The 26,440-nt window shown below is 44.7% G+C and overlaps 1 pseudogene; it reads left to right on the forward strand.

The window, feature by feature from the left end:
* The window catches only part of LOC141080677 (transcription factor E2F4-like), a 114,464-nt pseudogene extending 95,406 nt beyond the window's left edge, over positions 1-19,058 (forward strand).
* Positions 19,059-26,440: the final 7,382 nt, after the last annotated feature.

Consider the following 26,440-nt stretch of genomic DNA (forward strand, 5'->3'; position numbering starts at 1 on the left):
ATGTGTACGCTATCCATACATGTTATCCGGGGATACGGTACCCTTTCTAACCTTTGTGCAATCACGTGCAATCCATACTGGGCCTAACACCGTCTGAGCCTGCCTCCTGAGACATATATTTTGAATGTGTACGCTATCCATACATGTTATCCAGGGATACAGTACCCTTTCTAACCTTTGTGCAATCACGTGCAATCCATACTGGGCCTAACACCGTCTGAGCCTGCCTCATGCTGTATAGACATATATTTTGAATGTGTACGCTATCCATACATGTTATCCGGGGATATGGTACCCTTTCTAACCTTTGTGCAATCACGTGCAATCCATACTGGGCCTAACACCGTCTGAGCCTGCCTCCTGAGTCATATATTTTGAATGTGTACGCTATCCATACATGTTATCCAGGGATACGGTACCCTTTCTAACCTTTGTGCAATCACGTGCAATCCATACTGGGCCTAACACCGTCTGAGCCTGCCTCATGCTGTATAGACATATATTTTGAATGTGTACGCTATCCATACATGTTATCCAGGGATACGGTACTCTTTCTAACCTTTGTGCAATCACGTGCAATCCATACTGGGCCTAACACCGTCTGAGCCTGCCTCATGCTGTATAGACATATATTTTGAATGTGTACGCTATCCATACATGTTATCTGGGGATACGGTACCCTTTCTAACCTTTGTGCAATCACGTGCAATCCATACTGGGCCTAACACCGTCTGAGCCTGCCTCCTGAGACATATATTTTGAATGTGTACGCTATCCATACATGTTATCCAGGGATACGGTACCCTTTCTAACCTTTGTGCAATCACGTGCAATCACGTGCAATCCATACTGGGCCTAACACCGTCTGAGCCTGCCTCATGCTGTATAGACATATATTTTGAATGTGTACGCTATCCATACATGTTATCCAGGGATACGGTACCCTTTCTAACCTTTGTGCAATCACGTGCAATCCATACTGGGCCTAACACCGTCTGAGCCTGCCTCCTGAGACATATATTTTGAATGTGTACGCTATCCATACATGTTATCCAGGGATACGGTACCCTTTCTAACCTTTGTGCAATCACGTGCAATCCATACTGGGCCTAACACCGTCTGAGCCTGCCTCATGCTGTATAGACATATATTTTGAATGTGTACGCTATCCATACATGTTATCCAGGGATACGGTACCCTTTCTAACCTTTGTGCAATCACGTGCAATCCATACTGGGCCTAACACCGTCTGAGCCTGCCTCATGCTGTATAGACATATATTTTGAATGTGTACGCTATCCATACATGTTATCCGGGGATACGGTACCCTTCTAACCTTTGTGCAATCACGTGCAATCCATACTGGGCCTAACACCGTCTGAGCCTGCCTCCTGAGACATATATTTTGAATGTGTACGCTATCCATACATGTTATCTGGGGATACGGTACCCTTTCTCACCTTTGTGCAATCACGTGTAATCCATACTGGGCGTGAGAACGGCTGGCGAGCTGTTAAGCAAGCTACAGCACCTGTCCAGACAAGTACAGGGATTCCCTAGCGAGGAGACTTATTTGATTGTTTTCAATGTTGGGACAGCAATTTTTGGGTTGCACTATACTCTGGAGAATGATAGATGGGGCCCACCATACACTGGAACATTCCAAAGGTGGACATCAGACACTGGAGCAGCATTTACAGGGCCCATTATACACTAGAGCATTAGAAATGGGGCCCATTATGTTTGGAGCATTATTTGGGCCCATAAGACAGTGGAGCTTCATCCATGGGGACCAACATATACTGTAGCATTATGTGGAGCTCATCATATACTGTTTCAAACATTATATGGGACCAATGATTCTGTATGGAGAAATAGATGGGCCTCATCATGAGATGTAAAAAGTGAGGTATTTTTCATTGGACTATACCGCTATTTGTCTGCCGTATCGGAGCATGATGAGCTGTGGTATGTGTTAAAGGGGCGCTCTTTCACCCAGGGCACATGAAAACCTGGAGCCAGCCCTCCCCCCCCCACAGTTTGTAGCCAAATAACCCCCATTTTTCAGTGCTTAACTTGTATTATGAAGTTAATTAAGGTTGACAAGCTTAAGAAAGAAGAATTGATGCTTTTGGCATTCAAATGGGCACTGTAGGTGTGTTTCCTGTCCTCCTCTCACTGCCGACTTTTATTCCCCATTGACTTACATTGGGTTTCGTGTTTCGGGACGACCCCGACTTTTCCCTATAATCGGACGATCTTGCTCGACCCGACTTTTGGAAAAGTCGGGTTTCACGAAACGAAACGCGACCCTAAAAAACCAAAAGTCGCTCAACTCTAGTAGTGAGCGTTCATTTTTTCACACACCGTACAGCGGTGTACGCTCCTCACACAGTACCGTGTAACGGCTGTTATCACAGCCAAATTGAAGCTATATACGTGTGTGACTCTGTAAGGAAAAGTCGAGGAGTTAGTCCATTCTTACAGACCTACACCTTATAGTTTTGTCCGTTTTTCAAACAGTTAAGTAAATTTGCTGTTTGATTACATTCAAAACTATAGAGAGACAGCGTGCGTCAGTCTGTATACAAAAACACGGAGCTTGACAATTTTACATACACCATACAGCGGTGTACGTGTACGCTCCTCTCTCAGTACCGTGTAACGGCTGTTAGCACGGCCAAATTGAAGCTATATACGTGTGTGACTCTGTAAGGAAAAGTCGAGGAGTTTGTCCATTCTTACAGACCTACACCTTTTAGTTTTGTCCATTTTTCAAACAGTTAAGTAAATTTGCTGTTTGATTACATTCAAAACTAGAGAGAGACAGCGTGCGTCAGTCTGTATACAAAAACATGGAGCTTGACAATTTTACATACACCATACAGCGGTGTACGTGTACGCTACTCTCTCAGTACCATGTACCGGCTGTTAGCACGGCCAAATTGAAGCTATATACGTGTGTGACTCTGTAAGGAAAAGTTGAGGAGTTTGTCCGTTCTTAAAGACCTACACCTTATAGTTTTGTCCGTTTTTCAAACAGTTTAGTATATTTGCTGTATGATTACATTCAAAACTAGAGAGAGACAGCGTGCGTCAGTCCGTATACAAAAACACGGAGCTTGACAATTTTACATACACCATACAGCGGTGTACGTGTACGCTCCTCTCTCAGTACCGTGTAACGGCTGTTATCACGGCCAAATTGAAGCTATATACGTGTGTGACTCTGTAAGGAAAAGTCGAGGAGTTTGTCTGTTCTTACAGACCTACACCTTATAGTTTTGTCCGTTTTTCAAACAGTTTAGTATATTTGCTGTTTGATTACATTCAAAACTAGAGAGACACAGCGTGCGTCAGTCCGTATACAAAAACACGGAGCTTGACAATTGTACATACACCGTAAAGCGGTGTACGTGTACGCTCCTCTCTCAGTACCATGTAAAGGCTGTTATCACGGCCAAATTGAAGCTATATACGTGTGTGACTCTGTAAAGAAAAGCCGAGGAGTTTGTCCGTTCTTACAGACCTACACTCTAGGGAGATTCCAGTTCTGCCCAATTCTATATACACCTTGTAGTTTGTCATACACTAGGCAATTTCTGCCTGTCACATTGCGGTGTAATATACACAGGGCCTGACAGAATCCAACTGTGTCATGAAGTCTAGAGAGATTCCAATTCTCAACAGTCCTCTATACACTTTTCTAAGACCATCCAGAATCTGACTGTCACATTGCGGTGTAATATAAACAGGGCCTGACAGTATCCAACTGTGTCCTGAAGTCTAGAGAGATTCCAATTATCACCTGTCCTCTATACACCTTGTACCTTGTTTTGCAGGACCATAGAGTTGTTGGTAGTGATGGGCGAGTCCTAAATTACTCGGAATCGCTTGACTCTAGCGAGTCCGAGCCCGGGACTCGCTACTCGTTGCGAGTCTAGCGAGTCCAATGTTAATGAATGGGGAAGCGAGTCTTAGCGACCTGAGACCTGAGAACAGACAGGGTGGAGGTGTTGGTTTGCTCCTTTCATCACAATGTGCTTTCCAGGTCATCCCCCTGGTTCCCTCACTTACATTTCCTTCCTTTGAAGTCCACGCCGTCAGACTCTTTAAGCCCTTCTCCTTACGAGTGGCGGTCGTTTATCGCCCTCCAGGCTCCTCCCGCCAGTTTCTAGACCACTTCACCACCTGGCTTACTCACTTTCTATCCTGTGACATCCCCACCCTCATCATGGGAGACTTTAACATCCCCATCAATGATCCGCTCTCCCAGTCTGCCTCTCATCTTCTTTCTCTAACTTCTTCATTCGGCCTCTCACAGTTTACTAATTCTCCTACACATGAGGACGGGAATACTCTGGACCTGGTTTTCTCCCGTCCCGGCTCGCTGCACGACTTTACTAATTCACCCCTCCCGCTCTCGGACCACAACCTTCTTTCCTTCTCTGTCAAGAATTGTCTCCTCACCCGGAACACCCCCTCTTACCACACTTATCGGAATACACGTACCATTAATACCCAACAGCTTAGGGACAATCTCCACACATCTTTAGCCCCCATCTCCACCCTCTCCTGTCCAGACATAGCATTGTCACACTTCAATAATACACTGAAGAATGCCCTAGATGAAGCAGCACCTTCTATACGCAGAAAGACCCGACACAGACAACGGCAGCCCTGGCACACAACGCAAACACGCTTTCTTCAGCGCTGCTCGAGGTGTGCAGAGCGGCAGTGGAGAAAATCTCTCTTAGCAGAAGACTTCATCCACTATAAGTTCATGCTCAAAACCTATAACTCTGCCCTTCATCTGGCCAAACAATCCTACTTCACCACCCTCATCACCTCACTATCCAACAACCCAAGACGACTTTTTGAAACCTTAAACTCCCTCCTGAAACCTAAAGTACAGGCCCCCATCACCAACCTCAGCGGTGAGGATCTGGCCACTTATTTCCTAGAAAAAATCAACCACATCCATCAGGATATCTCAGCCCTATCTCCTCAGTGCCAGGATCCCCTTCCCTGCCGCACCTCAAGCTCACTAGACATCTTTGAGCCTGTTTCAGAAGAAGAAGTTTCCAAGCTCCTCGCTTCTGCTCGGCCTACAACCTGCAACAGTGACCCTATTCCTTCACAGCTCCTGCAGTCTCTCTCACCAGTGGTCACCACTCACCTGACTAAAATATTTAACCTCTCTCTTTCTTCAGGTATATTTCCCTCCTCATTTAAACATGCCATCATAACCCCTTTACTTAAAAAGCCATCCCTGGACCAGAACTGCACTGCTAACTACAGACCTGTCTCTAACCTTCCCTTCATCTCTAAACTCCTGGAACGCCTGGTCCACTCCCGTCTAATCCGCTATCTCTCGGATAACTCTCTTCTCGACCCCTTACAATCTGGTTTCCGCTCTTTACACTCTACTGAAACTGCCCTCACTAAAGTCTCTAATGATTTAATAACAGCTAAATCGAAAGGTCATTGCTCCCTGCTGATTCTCCTGGATCTCTCTGCCGCATTTGACACTGTGGATCACCAGCTCCTCCTCACTATGCTCCGCTCTATAGGCCTCAAGGACACGGCCCTCTCCTGGTTCTCCTCCTACCTCTCTGACCGCTCCTTCACTGTATCTTTTTCCGGCTCCTCTTCCTCTTCTCGTCCCCTTACTATCGGGGTCCCGCAGGGCTCAGTCCTAGGCCCCCTCCTCTTCTCTTTATACACTGCCCCTATTGGACAAACAATCAGCAGATTTGGGTTCCAGTATCATCTCTATGCTGATGACACCCAATTATACACTTCTTCCCCTGACATCACCCCTACCCTAATTCAAAATACCAAGGATTGTCTGTCTGCTGTCTCTAGCATCATGTCCTCCCTCTATCTGAAACTAAATCTCTCTAAAACTGAACTTCTTGTGTTTCTCCCCTCTACTAACCTCACTCTACCTAACATCGAAATAACCCTGGAGGGTTCAACCATAACTCCCAAGCAGCATGCCCGCTGTCTTGGGGTCATATTCGACACTGAACTTTCCTTTACTCCGTACATCCGATCACTCAGTCGCTCTTGTCACCTGCATCTTAAAAACATCTCCAGAATCCGACCTTTTCTCACCTTTGAAACTGCTAAGACTCTTACTGTCGCTCTTATTCATTCTCGCCTGGACTACTGCAACTCTCTTCTGATCGGTCTCCCTCTTACCAAACTTTCTCCTCTCCAATCCATCTTGAATGCGGCAGCCAGGGTCATATTTCTGTCCAGCCGCTTCACCGATGCCTCAATCTTGTGCCAGTCATTACACTGGCTACCTATTCGCTACAGGGTCCAGTATAAACTCATCTCTCTCACCCACAAAGCTCTCCACTGTTCTGCACCGCCTTATATCTCCTCTCTCATCTCTGTCTATCGCCCTACACGTGCCCTCCGTTCTACAAATGACCTAAGACTAACATCCCCCGTAATCCGAACCTCGCACCTCCGCCTCCAAGACTTCTCTCGTGCTGCTCCAGCTCTCTGGAATGCACTTCCCCAGGCGATCAGACTGATACCTAGCCCTGACCTATTCAAGCGCGCTTTGAAAACCCATCTCTTCAAACAAGCCTACCACATCAACTACCCAGCAAGCTAACTTTGCCCTGTTCCCTCCTTCCAAATATTATTCTGAATCTGCACCCTACTATTCATCTGTCTCCACACCCTTCATGCACATGATAACTGCACTTGATACTTGTCTATTGCACTTAAACACACGGGCTGATGACCGGGTCATGCAGCTTTATATGAAAATCCCTATTATAATTGCCAGACCTGAATTAACAAGCATTTTTCACCTACTGTGTCCCCCCATTTCCTTGTAGATTGTAAGCTTGCGAGCAGGGACCTCACTCCTAATGTCACTGTTTGAATTGTCTTAACTTGTATTGAATTTATTGTCTGTACATGTCCCCGCTTAATTGTAAAGTGCTGCGGAATATGTTGGCGCTATATAAATAAAAATTATTATTATTATTATTAGCGAGTAATGTGCGATTTACAAATCGCAGATGTGTCTTGGAAAGCGCTTGCATTGGCGATTTGTAAACCCCACTCGCAACAGTTTGTTGCTGCTGTGTCCAAGTCCAAACTCGCATTTGTTTGTCTTATTTAGCACCGATGAGGCGAGGGAAGCGATTTTCTCTAGCACACACCATGCTTTGAGCAAACAGGAAATAATCCGAGTCGAGTTGACATACGCACACACACACAGAGCAATACAGAGCAATCATGGCCCGTGTCACTGTCAACACGCTGCAGTTGATTGATCTGGTGGAGGCTCGGCCCCTGCTTTGGCTCCCCACTGACCCTGCCTATGGGCATAACATCCAGCGGACTACAGCCTGGAGGGAGATCGCTCAAGTGATGTTCCCTGCACTGCTACGGCCACGACCTCGTCCCTTTGCAACCTCTTTTTTGGGAAATTGTGGTTTTTGTGACATTGTTGACAAATGCACAGTCACCGAGATGGAGTTAGGTGGTGCAGTAGGCGTCACTTGCTGGCGGGGTAAGTGTGTGTGCTGACACCTAGCAGTGAAGCTGCACACTAGTCCCTGCACTGTGCACTGCACTGTAAGGCTTTATCCTCCCTGCCTGCCTGCCTACAGTCTACACAGTACTCCTCTGTCCTCCTGGTAGCTCTCAGAAGAGCTGTTTGGGTTTAATATAAGGAATCTTGAAGTTTCCCTACACTAACTGACAATCCCTATGATCTGCTCAAGCATCTACCTCACCCTGCTCTATCTCAGATCTCTCAGGAATGTAGAGGAAATGGCAGTGGAAAAGGCTTATATACAGCCTCGCCTCTCATACATGACATAGGCATCACGATGGACAGAAGCCAATCATAGTCCTGCCACAACCAACATTACTGAATATGATTGGCTAACATGCTTGTCCATCTAAAAAAGTTTTCTGACCTAACACGCTAGGCTGTCTCAGAAGCTTTGTAGGAACATAACAGATTCTATATTTGCGAGTCCCGAATCCAGTATACAGGACTCGGGATTCGTAGACTCGCTCAGACTCGCTCACAATCGCTGTGTGTTGACATAGGCTGTCTTGGAAACTTGTAGGAACATAACAGATTCTGTATAAGCGAGTCCCGAATCCAGTATACAGGACTCGGAATCGTAGACTCGCTCAGACTCGCTGTTGACAGCGATGTGATATAGCGAGTCTAGCGAGTGAGAAAAAAAAACTCTGACAAAACTAGGATTGCCATTGACTTGCATTGGACTCGTTACTGTGCGAGTAATCACTGGGAGACTCGCCGAGTAATGAGTCCAGCGAGTACCTTACTATTCGCCGAGTAACGAGTCCTAGCAAGTAGACTTGCCCATCCCTAGTTGTTGGTTTTTTGGGGACATTTTCCCCAAAAATGAGGAAGTGTGGTAGAAGAGTCCGTGGAAGTGGGTGGGGGCAGCTGGTAATGATGGTGATGGTGGTGGATCTGCTGGTAGTGGCAAAAGCAAAATAGCACCTAATGCAGGAGGTGTTGAGCCTGCGTCATCGTCTGCCTCCACAAGGCCTCGAAGGCTCCCTTTTCTGGGAGTAGATAAACCGCTTTTAAAGCCGGAGCTTCAAGAACAAGTTTTGGCTTACATTGCTGACTCAGCCTCCAGCTCTATCGCCTCCTCTTCTGAAATTTTAAAAAATAAAAGCACTGAGTCGTCATTGGAGGCTCATGGTCATGAACCACAACTTTCCTTGTATCCTTCACCCCAACCAAAATCGAAGGATGTGGCAGGCCACACTACAGATTACTCCATGGAGCTGTTTTCACATACCAAACCTGGGTTATCAAGTAAAATGGTGAATTACCCAGGCCAAGATGAATCTGACATGGAGTGCACTGATGCACAGCCACTGATAGATGATTCTGCTGGTACATTCACTCAGAGCACTACATTGTCCTCGCAGTGTACTGAGCCAGAATCTGACCCTGATGAATCTCCGGTGCCCCTTCCCGCATACATACCACCGTATACGGTGACACAGAGGAAGGTGCACATGACATTGAAGAGGAGGTGATGGATGACCCAGATGTTGGCCCAGATTGGCATCCATTGGGGGAAAAGGGTGCTGCTGCCAATAGCTCAGAAGAGGAGGAGGAGCATCCGCAGCGGGCATTGACATCGCAACAGCTGTTATCTGGCAGGCCCGGAGGAGTCCAAAAACAGGTTACAATAACCAAAAGAGTTGCAGGACAGCTTGGCCAGACGGTCAAAATAGCACAGCGTGCAAGGCCTCAAAATGTCTTCCCTAGTAGGAAGAGTGCAGTGTGGCACTTTTTTGAACAAAATCCAAATGATCAGGCAAAGGTTAAGTGTGCAAAGACCTTTAGCCGAGGGAAAAATCTGAGAAATTCGAATACCAGTTGCATGCTAAGACATTTAACCACCATGCACTTGCAAGCGTGGACGGACTACCAAAACTCACGTACCACATGTGCAACTGCTCCCAAAGAAGGTAATCAGCAACACTACATTGTTTCCCCCACTGTAAGCCCACCGGTTAGCACACCCCAAGCAGCAAATGTTGAGTTGTCGTCGCAAGGGCAAATCAGTCAGGGAATCACAATGTTATTGCAACGAAAGACTGAATCTAGGCCATCAGAAAGAACATCATCTCCATCACCATCATCAACCCTCTCTCCGTCCGCCATGTCCACCGCTAGTTCCACCATATGCAGCTCTCAAGTCCAGCTCACCCTACCAGTGACTATGAGTAGGACAAGAAAGTACTCATCCTCTCATCCGCGTACACTGGGTTTGAACGCCCACATTGCCAACTAATCTCGTTAGAGATGATGCCCTATAACTTGGTTGAAAGCGCAGCTTTCCGCCAACTCATGGCCTACGCAGTACCACGCTATGACCTACCCAGTCGCCACTTCTTTTCTCGCAAAGCCATCCCAGCCCTCCTCCTTCATGTGAAAGACCGCATTGTCCATGCACTCAAGCAATCAGTGAGTGGAAAGGTGTACCTCACAACTGATGCATGGTCCAGTAAGCATGGCGAGGACCGTTACGTGTTGATCACTGCGCACTGGGTTAATGTGGTGGATGCAGGGTCCACAGGGGACAGCGGTGGTGGGACAGTACTGCCTAGCCCACGGTATAGGAAACAGTTGGCTGTAGGCATTCGACCCTCCTCCTCCAGAAGCGAAAGCTCGTCCACAGAGCGCAGTCGCACGAGCACTCCATCCGCAGCAGCCAGTGTTGCACACGAAGTGTCCCCCTATCGATCAGCTAGTGGAAAGCGTCAGCAGGCTGTGTTGAAGATGATGAGTTTGGGCGACAGAAACACCGCGGAGGTACTGGCCGACTACTTTCAGCGACAAACTGAATCATGGCTGGGCAGTCTACATCTTGAGGCAGGCAAGGTAGCTAGTGATAACGGCCGGAATTTTGTGGCAGCCATAGCCCTTTCAAAACTCAGACACATACCTTGCTTGGCTCACACCTTGAACCTGGTGGTGCAGTGCTTCCTTAATAATTATCCGGAGTTAACAGGCCTGCTCCAGAAGGTCCGAAGACTGTGCTCGCACATCCGCCGGTCGCCGGTACACTCCAGTCGTATGCAGAAGCTGCAGCGATTGCTCCACCTTCCCAAGCACCGCCTAATTATCGACGTTGCAACAAGGTGGAACTCCACCCTGCACATGGTTGAGCGGCTGTGCGAACAGAGACAGGCCGTAATGCATTTGTGGGTGGATACACGGGCAGGCACTTTGAGGGCAGACATGGAGTTGACAGGTGTGCAGTGGTCAAAGCTGAAAGACCTCTGTAAAGTCCTTCAGTGTTTTGAGGAATGCACACGGCTGGTAAGAGCAGATGATGCCATCATAAGCATGAGCATCCCACTTATGCGTCTGCTCATGCAAACTTTGACGCACATTAAGGAGCAGGTGTCTGCAGCCGAGGTTGATGAGGAGGAAGAGGAGGAGGGAAGCATTGATGACAGTCAGCCATTGTCTGCTCCGGGACCTCTCCTGGATGAGGTGGAGGAAGAAGAGGAAGAGGAGGAAGAGGATGATGATGGGGATGATTATTTAGGGGAGGAGGATGCTTCTCGTGGGGCAAGAGAAAATGTTGGCGTGGCAAGGTCTGGTACAGGCTTTGTGCATGACTGGAGGGGTGTGGATTTGCCAGAAAGTGCTCCTCCAACCAACACTCGCAGTGCATCATTGACACCGGGAACATTGGCCCACATGTCAGATTATGCCTTGCAGATCCTAAAAAGGGACCCCCGCATTGCCAAAATGATGAATGATGATGACTACTGGTTGGCCAGCATATTGGATCCACGCTATGAAGGCAAATTACAAAACATCATGCCACAGGAGAACCTTGACCTGATATTGGCTAACAAACAAGCATCTCTGGTAAACCGGTTGGTTGAGGCATTCCCAGCACACAGCAGCGGTGATGGTTCTCACACGAGCCATGGGGGCCGGGGCCAACTTGGAAGAGGTGTTGGTGGTGCACACATCAGAAGTTGCGTTGGAGACAGGGGTTTCATGATCATGTTGTGGACTGATTTTTCAAGTCCCGCTCACAAGACTGGTAATATTGCATCGATTGAAAGTGACAGGAGACAGCACTTGTCAACTATGGTTACAAACTACTTCTCGTCCCATATTGATGTTCTCCCTCACAGGTCATTCCCATTTGACTATTGGGCCGCTAAACTGGACGCCTGGCCTGAATTGGCACAATATGCCTTACAGGAGCTCGCTTGCCCAGCTGCAAGTGTGCTATCGGAAAGAGTCTTCAGTGCTGCTGGATCAATCATGAACCATGCATGGGTTTCCAAGGATTTTGTCACACCTTACCCTGATGACACATAGGTTGCCGGAAAAATGGCTTTCTTTGGTACTCCTCTTCCTGGGACTTGACCAATTTCGCCTTTAACAGCAGGTGAATGTCCCACATCAACATATGCCATTTTGTAAACCTCCCTAACTGGGCTGCCTCCTCCCCCCATGGCCGGGGTCACCACCTAGCGCACGCAACCGTGCGAGTGCCGTTGCCCTGGACAGGTGGGTGGGCCGACTCTTGGGCGTGGGCACTGGCACAGGGTCCCTCATAGTGCAATCAAGTGTCCCTGATAGTGGGGGTGCACACCCGCCGTCAGACACACCGCCGTACTATGAGGGGCCCAGTGCCAGTACCGATGCCCACGAGTGTGCCCCCCTTGCTTGGGCAGGGCCCCAGCATTTGCAATGTTTACCTCTCCCTGCTCCTCCGCTGTGTGTAGTCTGGGCTGTCAAATCCTTCACTGGGACTGTCACTACAAATTTGGTGAACTGATAGAAGATGATGGTTAAGACGTAGCTATGCCCTGTCCCGCTGGCTGGGATCCAGCTTCAGATGATCAACGGCTTCCATTTCTTAAGGACGTCGACTCGCAATGAGATGCAGTGGTGGTTTGTCATCAGCTTTCACAGTTTTCCTACCCACAGACGTGTGACATTCCAGCGCACATTTTTAAATGTGCCCTCTCATGCCAATCCAATTGAATCGCCTATGGCCTGTGGCATCTGTATTTTGCACTCCAAAGTTACGTGACAGATCATGATAGGCAGTGAGCACCATGTTTACATCTCTCCCTGTGATCAAAATTGGATGGATATGAGTAACGGCGATGGGATCAACGGTACTGCGATACAGCAACACGTTCTTCACAAAGAAAGGTTTTTGCTGTCTCCACACACTAATTAATTGAGGGTCAGCATCGCCTCTGAGAATTGTGACGGAAGATTTTCCCGTGAATAGTAATTCCTAGATTTCTGCAATCCCTAGACTTTATATCAGTAATTGTATGCATCTCATTTCCTATTGCGGAGAGTCTGGACTGTCTTACTGAGACAGAAATATAAATGAAGATTAAAAAATACCACCAAAAGTGTATACTGGTCTACGCTTCAAATACATTTCCTTTTTTTGACTTTTTAGATTGTTGTACAATCTGGTCAAATCCATACTGGGCCTGAGAATGTCTGAGCCTGCCTCCTGATCTATACACATAGGTTTTTAATGTGTAAACTATGCTATACATACCGGTTATCCAGTGATACGGTACCCTTTCTCACCTTTGTCCAATCACGTCAAATCGATACTGGGCCTGAGAACATCTGAGCCTGCCTCCTGATCTATGCACATAGGTTTTTAATGTGTAAACTATGCTATACATACCTGTTATCCAGTGATACGGTACCCTTTCTCACCTTTGTCCAATCACGTCTAATCCATACTGGGCCTGAGACCGTCTGAGCCTGCCTCCTGAGCTATACACATAGGTTTTTAATGTGTAAACTATGCTACATATATACGTGTTATCCGGTGAAACTGTACCCTTTATCAACTTTCTAGAATCTTGTGGAATTCATACTGGGCCTGAGAACGGCTGCCAAGCTGTTAAACAAGCTACAGCACCTGTGGTTTGGACACGTAATGTTTTGCTTTTTTTCTGGAATGCCGGTTAGGCCTAATTCAGGAATTGCAGTTGACGTGCACTTACTGGGAAATCATCGTTCGCGGGGTATAATTGGAATCACAGATCCCCATCACTAACGGTGTTCAGCAGGTTATCAGCACCTGTAAGCGACAAAAGCTGGTCCTTTCAGTGTAGCATGCATTCAACCCCGGACATGTAAGACCATGATAGACCTGATATTGCTCGATCTCGCGTGCCAGAGCCTCATGTATCCCTCTAGTAAGCTTGATGTGTACCGCGGGGGCATGCCGGAGTTTCGTTCGTTAACGGAATAAACCTGACAAATCGCTAGCACAACTACAAACCGACATACCACACCACACACAGAATTGACAAAGCTTTCAATGTGTGCATCTTTTCTTGAGGTGGCATGGTAGTGGTTTCCCGGGTGAAGTCTAATGAAGCTGCAGGCTCCACTCCTGGTGGTGCCCTTTTGGACAATCCTTTAAGGTTCAGCTTTGCAATCATACTGCCCCCGGAAAGCAAACACTTTGCCTTCATGGACGCTGTTTGGATGTTCATGGGAATAACGCCGTCCGATCACCAGTTGGCATAATTTATTGGTGGGAAGTCCGACGATATATGATCGTGTTCGATTTCATTTTTTTTTTTTTTTGGTTTATTTTTTACATTTTTAGTCCAGCCTTTCTTGACTTCATAAGGGCATGACAAGCCTATATCTGTGTCTCCTCCACCTCCTCCTTTTACTCCTCCACCTCTTTTCTAAATGTTGTTGCCCTTTTCCATATGTTATTTTTGTCTTCTGAGCATTTTGTCGGCTTTGGGACACCGTTTAAGGTGTTTTGTAATTGTTTTCTATGTGTTTGTATGTGTTTGTGTTTGCCTGCCATTGTTTTCAATGTGGTTCGATGAACTTGCCTCCTGTGCGATGAACCAAAACACTAGTGGGGTGACTCAACACTACTCCTGATATATAGACGTACATTGTTAATGTTTAAACTATGCTATATATACCTGCTATCTGATGATACTGTACACTTTGTATACTTTTTATATTCTTATCTAATCCATACTGAGCCTGTGAGCGTCTCTGTGTGACTGATGGAATATATATGGAGATTGACAATTATCCTTTGACTGAATAGAGCTGTACGCTTCTGATACAGTGCCATATATCTGATGTTATTTTGTGTCTATTTTGTGCTAAATTTGGAAGTTTGGTGGAAGAGGCCGCGGACGTGGGCGTGGGGGGGCCAGCTGGTGCTGATGGTGGTGGTGCATCTGCTGGTAGTGGCAAAAGCACAATAGCAGCTAAGGCAGGAGGTGTCGAGCCTGCGTCATGATCTGGCTCCGGAACGCCTGCAAGGCTACCTTTTCTGGGAGTAGGTTAACCGCTTTTAAAGCCTGGAGCATGAGGAACTGGTTTGGACTTACATTGCCGAAACAGACTCCAGCAAATATGCCCTCCTCTTCTGAAGTTTTAAAAAATGCAAGCACCGAGTCGTCAAGTGATGGCTCCTGGTCAGGAAGAACCCCTTTCCTTGTGTCCTGCACCCCCACCCAAAGTGAGTGATGCAGCAGGCCACACTTCACATTAGTCCATGTAGCTCTTTCTATCATACCATGCCTGGGTTATCAAGTCAAATCGTGAATTCCCCAGTCCAAGATGAATCTGACATTGAGTGTGGGTGGCCAGCCAGGGCAGTGGGGTTAATCGGTACCGGGCCGATGTCTCACAGGGATGTGTCACGGTGGTTGTGACCCGTTCTGTGGCCCTGGGCATCCATGCAAAGGGGTGAATTACGTTTATAGGTGAATGATAAGTGACGCCACCTCTGGTTTCTGTTTAGATTGACCAGCGCTGCAGTGGTGCTTCTCTGGGACAGATGTTGTGGTGCAGGTAAGATGTAGAAGCCCTGCACAGGTAGGGCCATTGTCGCAGGGCAGATGAAAGAGTTGGTAGATGGTGTGCAGTGCAGAATGTATCAGAGCCGTGCGCCAGGCGCAGGAGAAAGAGGACAGACACAGTCGTGCAGTTCCTTTACCTGGACTTGGTAAATGCCATCCAGGACCCAGAGTACAGATGGAGAAGGAGTTGGTCAGCCTGGAAGCCAATTTGGAATTCTCTCTCTGCAGGTAGGTAGTGTGTCCTCCGTTCTAGCGCTTATCTGAGGTACTCACAGTGCTGAGTTTAATGAAGTTCCCCCGGTTGACTCTCTTGGAACTTTCTCGTATGGCAGGCAGCCATAGCCTTTTCCTTCTGGCTCCCACACGTCGCTGCTGGGGCCTCCGAGCCTTAGTTGGGTACAGAGCATTTACAGCTGCTACTTCCTCCGGTTTCTGCTGCAGGAATGTCAGTGTCCCTACAAATTTGGAGACCAGAATCTGGACCATGCACTCCAGCTAGGAGTGAGCCTTAACTCTGCTCATCCTCCAGCTCCCCTTCTCACATCCACACACTTCCCCTTCCCTTCACAGACTGCCCTAACTTACCTCCTACCGACCACAGAGAGCAGCTCCTCAGCAGCCAGGTTCAGAGGTCTCCCTGCTGGCCTGGAGTGGGAAATGTGTTGTGTGTTGGTTTAACTGCTAGAGAGATCCTTCATTGCTCCCAAGCATGACATCACACTCCCTAGGAGGAAGGTAATGCCACTTGGCGACCGTACTCCTGGGGGCGCAATAATTGCACTGATGCCAAGCCACTGCTAGATGATTCTGCTGGTACGTTGACCCAGACCACTACATTCCCCTCGCACTCTACACAGCCAGAATCAGACCCTGATGAAACTCAGGTTACCCTTCCCATATACTGTACCACCTTACATGGTGACAAAGAGGAAGGTGCAGATGAAAGTGCAGGTTCGGCTCACCCGCTATCAGACACACCGCCGTACTATGAGGGGCCCTGTGCCAGTGCCGTCGCCAATGAGTGGGCCTCCCCTGCTTGCTCAGGATCACAGCACTTGCAAAGTTGAAATACTTACCTCTCCCTGCTCCACCGCCATGACGTCTTCCACGTTCCCTGACAGTGATAGTCTGATCAGAGAGCGCAATGACATCACGTCTGTACACCCAGACTAGTACAGGAATTCCCTAGTGAGGAGACTTATTTGAGGAGACTTATTTAATTGTTTTCAATGTTGGGACAGCAATTTTTGGGGAGCACTATACTCTGGAGAATGATATATGGGGCCCACCATACACTGGAGCATTCCAAAGGTGGACATCAGACACTGGAGCAGCATTTACAGGGCCCATTATACACTAGAGCATTAGAAATGAGGCCCATTATATATAGAGCATTACTTGGGCCCATGAGACAGTGTAGCTTCTTTCATGGGGACCAACATATACTGTAGCATTATGTGGAGCTCATCATATACTGTTTCAAACATTATATGGGACCAATGATTCTGTATGGATAAATATATGGGCCTCATTACTCTGTATAGCGCACTATGCAGTGGCCATAATACTGTATGGAGTAATATACTGTCTGTTTTTGGAGCTATTGGAGAATTTAAAATGGATATCAGTCATGAGATGTAAAAAGTAAAGTATTTTTCATTGTACTATACCGCTATTCCTCTACCGTATCGGGAGCATCATGATTTGTGCTACGTGTTAAAGGGGCGCTCTTTGGCCCAGGGCACATGAAAACCTGGAGCCAGCCCTACCCCCCCACAAATTTAGCCAAATAACCACCATTTTTCAGTGGGTAACTAGTATTATGAAGTAAATTAAGGTTGAATTGCTTCAGTAATAAGAATTGATGTTTTGGCATTCAAAAGGGCACTGTAGGTGTGTTTCCTGTCCTCCACTCCCTGCCGACTTTGCTTCCCCATTGACTTGTATTGGGTTTCGTGATTCAGTCGGCCTTTGACTTTTCACAATAATCGGCCGATTTTGTTCGACCCGACCTTTGCGAAAGTCGGGTTTCATGAAACCCGACTCGACCCGAAAAAAGGCAAAGTCGCTCATCTCTAATTGTAAATGCATATATATATATATATATATATATACTGTATACATACTGTATATATACTATATATATATATATATATATACACTACAGTTCAAAAGTTTGGGGTCACCCAGACAATTTTATATTTTACATGTAAACTCATACTTTTATTAATCAAATGATTTGCCAAATTAATTTAATATCTAATCCAGACATTGACAAGGTTCGAAAAAAAGATTTTTATTTGAAATAATAATTTTCTCCTTCAAACTTTGCTTTCGTCAAAGAATGCTCCCTTTGCAACAATTACAGCATTGCAGACCTTTGGCATTCTAGCAGTTAATTTGCTGAGGTAATCTGGAACCATTTCACCCCATGCTTCCAGAAGCCCCTCCCACAAGTTGGTTTGGCTTGATGGGCACTTTTTGCATACCATATGGTCAAGCTGCTCCTACAACAGCTCAATGGGGTTGAGATCTGGTGACTGCGCTGGCCACTCCATTACAGATAGAATACCAGCTGCTTGCTTCATCCCTAAATAGTTTGTGCATAATTTGGAGGTGTGCTTTGGGTCATTGTCCTGCTGTAGGATGAAATTGGTTCCAATCATGCACTGTCCACAGGGTATGGCATGGCAGTACAAAATGGAGTGATAGCCTTCCTTATTCAAAATTCCTTTTACCTTGTACAAATCTCCCTCTTTACCAGCACCAAAGCAACCCCAGACCATCACATTACCTCCACCATGCTTAACAGATTTCATAAGGCACTCTTCCAGTATCTTTTCAGTTGTTCTGCGTCTCACAAATGTTCTTCTGTGTGATCCATCGGGCACATGCCTGGAAGTCCCAGTCCTCGAGGGGATGAATGGACAGAAGAAGTTTCAGATTCATTTGAGGAGTTCCAGTGGGCCTATTGAGGTTCTTCTATTTAATAAAGACTCTTCCAGCTCCCCACCAGTTGTCGTCCCTGTACCTCCACCAGAAGATCTTGTCCCATCACCTCCTGCCGTGACTGCCACTCCCAAGCCTTTACCACACACTCCACAGAAAGAGACAGAAAGAAGAACCCAGATGGCAGCTGAGCATTCTGCGTTGTCTCCAGTACTTGATTCAGATGATAAAGGACTGAGTCGTCATGTGGACTCTGGCTTGCTCCAGTCTACAGCTTCCTTAGACAATAGTCCTGAGTTGCCAAACGCTTCTACCTCATTCCAGCCAATCAAATCTGAACAATCAAATGTGCTAGACTTGCCCATAGATATCTCCGAGTTATTTGATCCCACAAGAGAATGCATCACATCAGACCTTCTAGAAGAGCAGATGTCATCAGAAGTGTTTGCCCCTCTTCTCAGACTGTCGACTTCACCTAGTGACCATGACTATATCTACAATTTGGATGAAAGCGAAGGAGTCTGATCTGTTTGATGTTCCCATCAATCTTTGATCTCTGAACTCAGCCTTGTGCCCAATTGTGAATATGCATACAGATTTCACTATTGTTGGATTTGCATGGATGAAGAAAAAAGTGAGACAGCAAAGTGCCGCAAAGTGTGGGCAAGGAGATGCCTGCCTGCTTCACAAATGGTCAGATTCTCCGAACGAATCCAGTTCAAACTAATAACACTGACCTACAAAGCCATCCACAAACTGTCCCCTCCCTATATCTCTGAACTAATCTCTCAATATGTTCCCTCACGTAACCTTCGATCCTCCCAAGTCCTCCTACTCTCCTCCACACTTATTCGTTCCTCACACAACCACCTCCAAGATTTCTCCCGAATATCCCCTATTCTCTGGAATTCCATGCCGCAAGACGTCCGATTATCCACCACCCTCGGATCCTTCAAACGGAACCTGAAAACCCATCTCTACAGGAAAGCTTACAGCCTGCAATAACCATTCTGCCGTCTCACCACCGCCCGAGCTGCCGCCTCAAAACCACCAGAGCTGCTGCACCCCCGACCTAGAATGTAAGTCCGCAAGGACAGGGTCCTCTCCCCTCTGTACCAGTCTGTCATTGTATATTTGCTTAGTGTTAACAATGTCGATAACTTTGTATGTAACCCCCCTTCTCATGTACAGCACCATGCAATTAATGGTGCTATATAAATAATTAATAATAATAATAATAATAATAATAATCCAAACACCTCAAACTTGGATCCAAGTACCCTATGTTATTTAATACACTTGCTTTTTTACTTATTTATTCTCATTAGGGTATATACACACATTGCTTTTTCCTTTGGTTTTGCTTGCTTTTATGGCCAGTGTGAACATACTTTTACATCATGCATGTCATTCAAGTCTACTCCAGTTCAGTTTTTTTTGTTTTTTCTTCAGTATTTTTGTATTCAGTACAAATAGGGTGTGGCCTCCTTTCTACTGAGCTGTGTAGTTCACTTATAGTCCCTCTGAAGCTGGGTGTCCGTTTGGGAGCCAGAGACTCTGCCACTATTCACACTAGGTAGGTTTTAACCGTTAGTGTAGTTACTGTCTCAAATGGGTACACCTTGCCGTGGTGGGACAGCTTTATACTTTTTTGATCAAAATAGTGTTTACCCAGTACCCTATGTTATTTAATGCACTTGCTTTTTTACTTATTTATTCTCATTAGGGTATATACACACATGGCTTTTTCCTTTGGTTTTGCTTGCTTTTATGACCAGTGTGAACATGCTTTTACATCATGCATGTCATTCAAGTCTACTCCAGTTCAGTTTTTTTTGGTTTGTCATTGTAAATTTGCTTACTGTTACCAATGTGGATAACTTTGTATGTAACCCCCCTTCTCATGTACAACACCATGGAATTAATGGTGCTATATAAATAAATAATAATAATAATAATAATAATAATAATCCAAACACCTCAAACTTGTATTCGTCTGTCCATAACACTTTTTTCCAATCTTCCTCTGTCCAATATCTGTGTTCTTTTTTCCATATTAATCTTTTCCTTTTATTAGTCAGTCTCAGCTATGGCTTTTTCTTTGCCACTCTGCCCTGAAGGCCGGCATCCCCAAGTCACCACTGTAGGCGTTGACACTGGTGTTTTGCGTGTACTATTTAATGAAGCTGCCAGTTGAGGACATGTGAGGCATCGATTTCTCGAACTACAGACTCTAATGTACTTGTCTTGTTGTTCAGTTGGGCAGCGGGGCCTCCCACTTCTCTTTCTACTCTGGTTAGAGCCTGTTTGTGCTCTCCTCTGAAAGGAGTAATACACACCGTTGTAGGAAATCTTCAGTTTCTTTCCAATTTCTCGCATGGAATAGCCTTCATTTCTAAGAACAAGAATAGACTGTCGAGTTTCACATGAGAGTTCTTTTTTTCTGGCCATTTTGAGAGTTTGATGGAACCAACAAATGTAATGCTCCAGATTCTCAACTACCTCAAAGGAAGGTCAGGTTTATAGCTTATCTAATCAGCCAAACTGTTTTCAGCTGTGCTAACATACAGTCATGGCCAAAAGTTTTGAGAATGACACAAATATTAATTTTTACAAAGTCTACTGCTTCATTTTTTCTAATGGCAATTTGCATATACTCCAGTGTGTTATAAAGAGTGATCAGCTTAACATCAATTACTTGCAAAGTCAATATTTGCCTAGAAAATGAACTTTACCCCCCAAAACACATTTCAACATCATTGCAGCCCTGCCTTAAAAGGACCAGCTAACATCGTTTCAAAAAGGCTCCAGGGCACCCAAGAAAGACCAGCAAGCGCCAGGACTGTCTCTTAAAAGTGTTTCAGAGGCGGGATCGGGCTACCAGCAGTGCAGAGCTTGCTCAGGAATGGCAGCAGGCAGGTGTGAGTGCATCTGCATGCACTGTGAGGCGGAGACTCTTGGAGCAAGGCCTGGTCCCAAGGAGGGCAGCAAAGAAGCCACTTCTCTCCAGGAAAAACATCATGGACAGACTGATATTCTGCAAGAGGTACAGGGAGTGGACTGCTGAGGACTGGGGTAAAGTCATTTTCTCTGATGAATCCCCTTTTCGATTGTTTGGGACATCTGGAAAACGGCTTATTCGGAGAAGACCAGGTGAGCGCTACCACCAGTCTTGTCTCATGCCAACTGTCAAGCATCCTGAAACCATTCATGTGTGGGGTTGCTTCTCAGCCAAGGGAATGGGCTTTCTCTCAGTTTTGCCTAAAAACACAGCCATGAATAAAGAATGGTACCAGAATGTCCTCCAAGAGCAACTTCTCCCAACCGTCCAAGAGCAGTTTGGCGATCAACAATACCTTTTTCAACATGATGGAGCACCTTGCCATAAAGCAAAGGTGATAACTAAATGGCTCAGGGAACAAAACATAGAGATTTTGGGACCATGGCCTGGAAACTCCCCAGATCTTAATCCCATTGAGAACTTGTGGTCAATCATCAAGAGACGGGTGGACAAACAAAAACCTTCAAATTCAGACAAAATAAAAGCATTGATTTTGCAAGAATGGACTGCTATCAGTCAGGATTTGATCCAGAAGTTGATTGAGAGCATGCCAGGGAGAATTGCTGAGGTCCTGAAGAAGAAGGGTCAACACTGCAAATATTGACTTGCTGCATTAGCTCATTCTAACTGTCAATATAACCTTTTGCTACTCATAATATGATTGCAATTATATTTCTGTATGTGATAAACACATCTGACAAACACACATAAAAACCAGAGGCCAGCAGATCATGTGAAAATATAATATTTGTGTCATTCTCAAAACTTTTGGCCATGACTGTACTTGCACAAGGGTTTTCAAGAGTATTCTAACCATCCATTAGCCTTCTTACACAGCTAGCACACGCTAAGTGCCATAAGAACACTAGAATGATGGTTGTTGGAAATGGGCCTCTATATACCTATGAAGATATTGCGTTACAAACTAGACGTTTGCAGCTAGAATAGTCATTTGGCACATTAACAATGTATAAGTGCATTTCTGAATCATTTAATGTTAACTTCATTGGAAAAAAAACTGTGCTTTTAAGGAAATTCCTCAGTGACCCTAAACTTTTGAAAGTTAGTGCGTGTGTATATATATATATATATATATATATATATATATATATATTATATATATATATATTAGAAATGTGTTATTTTTAATTCTACAATCTAATTATAAAAATCAGAAAGCCTCTTAAATTATTGAGATAGTCATAGTATCTTTTTACTTGAATATTTGATTTCTATGTTATACGGTATATTTAAAATTGAGCTGTCTGTGAACAAAAAATAACACGTAGCACTATAATACCAAGTTTCCACTGTAAATTGTTCTAGCCAATTCCAATTAAGCTTGTTTTTTGCAGAAATAATTGATTAATGACAGAAGCAATACCATTTATGGATAATTAAGATTTTCAATGCAGACCTTTTAAAAATAGAAAAAAAAATATATGGCTTCAGGAGAAAAGAATGAAATATCCCACTGTATTTTCAATTGAGTCATCTTTCAACTTTTACTTCTGGGGCTTTAGTAATCTGGTCCAAAATCAATTTAATTAAATGAAAACAAAACAATTTCCAAAAGAGCATATTGATAGATTTTACAGAAGAATTTGTATCATTAAATGAGCTATGTGTCAAACATAAAACTGCCAAGAGTCTGTTTTACTTTTCAAAGAGGCTTACTCATTGATATGCATTCATAACTGCAATGTTTTGTAGTATATATATTAATCAACGTCAGTTACTCTTGAAAAAATCCATCAGTGTATATCATGAATCATCGTGATCACACATTTATTCAAATAGCCTACGGCTAATAAACAAAAGAAATTAAAATAAAAATGTGCAGAATGTCAAGCAGATCAATGCTAACTTATTTGTGTATACTCAAACATTATTCTTAGAATCCCCAGGCTATAGCAGATTTATTCTTTCAAAATGATGTTGTAGCAATTAAAAATCAATTGTTCAACACCAGAAATGTACAGCCTTTTGTCACATGACTAAACATTCATGTTTAAACTTGTGACTAATGTTTTACTTAATATTGAAAATTAGGAAAATTTCATACTTGCAAGATGATGAATGATCAGAAAAAAGTAAACTACAGTTTTTAGTCTTTTAAACAATGCAGTTATATTTGCTTATTCATTTACAGTGGGGAAAAAAAGTATTTAGTCAGTCAGCAATAGTGCAAGTTCCACCACTTAAAAAGATGAGAGGCGTCTGTAATTTACATCATAGGTAGACCTCAACTATGGGAGACAAACTGAGAAAAAAAAATACAGAAAATCACATTGTCTGTTTTTTTTTTCATTTTATTTGCATATTATGGTGGAAAATAAGTATTTGGTCAGAAACAAAATTTCATCTCAATACTTTGTGATATATCCTTTGTTGGCAATGACAGAGGTCAAACGTTTTCTGTAAGTCTTCACAAGGTTGCCACACACTGTTGTTGGTATGTTGGCCCATTCCTCCATGCAGATCTCCTCTAGAGCAGTGATGTTTTTGGCTTTTCGCTTGGCAACACGGACTTTCAACTCCCTCCAAAGGTTTTCTATAGGGTTGAGATCTGGAGACTGGCTAGGCCACTCCAGGACCTTGAAATGCTTCTTACGAAGCCACTCCTTCGTTGCCCTGGCGGTGTGCTTTGGATCATTGTCATGTTGAAAGACCCAGCCACGTTTCATCTTCAATGCCCTTGCTGATGGAAGGAGGTTTGCACTCAAAATCTCACGATACATGGCCCCATTCATTCTTTCATGTACCCGGATCAGTCGTCCTGGCCCCTTTGCAGAGAAACAGCCCCAAAGCATGATGTTTCCACCACCATGCTTTACAGTAGGTATGGTGTTTGATGGATGCAACTCAGTATTCTTTTTCCTCCAAACACGACAAGTTGTGTTTCTACCAAACAGTTCCAGTTTGGTTTCATCAGACCATAGGACATTCTCCCAAAACTCCTCTGGATCATCCAAATGCTCTCTAGCAAACTTCAGACGGGCCCGGACATGTACAGGCTTAAGCAGTGGGACACGTCTGGCACTGCAGGATCTGAGTCCATGGTGGCATAGTGTGTTACTTATGGTAGGCCTTGTTACATTGGTCCCAGCTCTCTGTAGTTCATTCACTAGGTCCCCCCGTGTGGTTCTGGGATTTTTGCTCATTGTTCTTGTGATCATTCTGACCCCACGGGGTGGGATTTTGCGTGGAGCACCAGATCGAGGGAGATTATCAGTGGTCTTGTATGTCTTCCATTTTCTAATTATTGCTCCCACAGTTGATTTCTTCACTCCAAGCTGGTTGGCTATTGCAGATTCAGTCTTCCCAGCCTGGTGCAGGGCTACAATTTTGTTTCTGGTGTCCTTTGACAGCTCTTTGGTCTTCACCATAGTGGAGTTTGGAGTCAGACTGTTTGAGGGTGTGCACAGGTGTCTTTTTATACTGATAACAAGTTTAAACAGGTGCCATTACTACAGGTAATGAGTGGAGGAAAGAGGAGACTCTTAAAGAAGAAGTTACAGGTCTGTGAGAGCCAGAAATCTTGATTGCTTGTTTCTGACCAAATACTTATTTTCCACCATAATATGCAAATAAAATGAAAAAAAAACAGACAATGTGATTTTCTGGATTTTTTTTCTCAGTTTGTCTCCCATAGTTGAGGTCTACCTATGATGTAAATTACAGACGCCTCTCATCTTTTTAAGTGGTGGAACTTGCACTATTGCTGACTGACTAAATACTTTTTTTCCCCACTGTATGTCAGGGGATGAACCATATATGTCACCATACGTGTATGATTTGTGCCAAAATTAGATCAGAGGTGTGGACAATATTACCTTCTTTGTATTGTCTGACCAGCTCCAATAACCTCTGATGCCCAACTTATCTGTGCAAACATCTCTATGTTTTAAAATAAAATTTGCAGGTTTTGTCACATACAGTACATACAGGTGCATCTCACAAAATTAAAATATCATCAAAAAGTTAATTTATTTCCGTTCTTCAACACAAAGAATGAAACTCATATATTAGATAGAGTCATTACAAACAGAGTGATGTATTTCAAGTGTTTATTACTGTTAATGATGATTATAACTTACAGCCAATGAAAGCCCAAAAGTCCTTATCTCAGTAAATTAGAATACTCAGTAAATTAGAATACACCAGCTTGAAAAAATTATTTTAAAATCCGAAATGCTGGCCTACTGAAATGTATGTTCAGTAAATGCAGTCAGTACTTGATCGGTGCTCCTTTTGCTTCAATTACTGCATCAATGCTGCGTGGCATGGAGGCAATCAGCTTGTGGCACTGCTGAGGTGTTATGGAAGCCCAGGTTGCTTTGATAGCAGCCTTCAGCTTGTCTGCATTGTTGGGTCTGGTGTCTCTTATCTTCCTCTTGGAAATACCCCAGAGATTCTCTATGGAATTAAGGTCAGGCGAGTTTGCTGGCCAATCAAGCACAGTGATACTGTTGTTTTTAAACCAGAAATTGGCATTTTTGGCAGTGTGGACAGGTTCCAAGTCCTGCTGAAGAATGAAATTTCCATCCCCAAAAAGCTTGTCGGCAGAGGGAAGCATGAAGTGCTCTAAAATTTCCTGGCAGGCGGCTGCGCTGACTTTGATCTTGATAAAACACAGTGTACCTATAGCAGCAGATGACATAGCTCCCCAAACCATCATTGATGGTGGATACTTCACACTAGACCTTGGAAATCAAGGTTCCAGAGTCTGGAGGAAGAGTGAAGAGGCAGACAATCCAAGCTGCTTGAGGTCTAGTGTGAAGTTTTCACAATCAGTGATGGTTTTTATTGAGCTACATATTTTTATGATGTAGCACTATAAAAATGTTATGAAAATATGCTAAATATGTAGAATGTGTAGAACCAACGTTGAATTATTGGATATTCCTCTACAGGTGGATGATATGGGACTAATTCATACAGACGCCTCTCGTTAACCTCTGCAAACACACTTCTGCATGCCTCTTCCTCTCATAATCAAAACTTGATCCTGCATAT

This window comes from Dendrobates tinctorius, unplaced genomic scaffold, assembly GCF_039654945.1.
Source record: "Dendrobates tinctorius isolate UK_male_01 unplaced genomic scaffold, ASM3965494v1 ptg000016l, whole genome shotgun sequence".
NCBI lineage: Eukaryota > Metazoa > Chordata > Amphibia > Anura > Dendrobatidae > Dendrobates > Dendrobates tinctorius.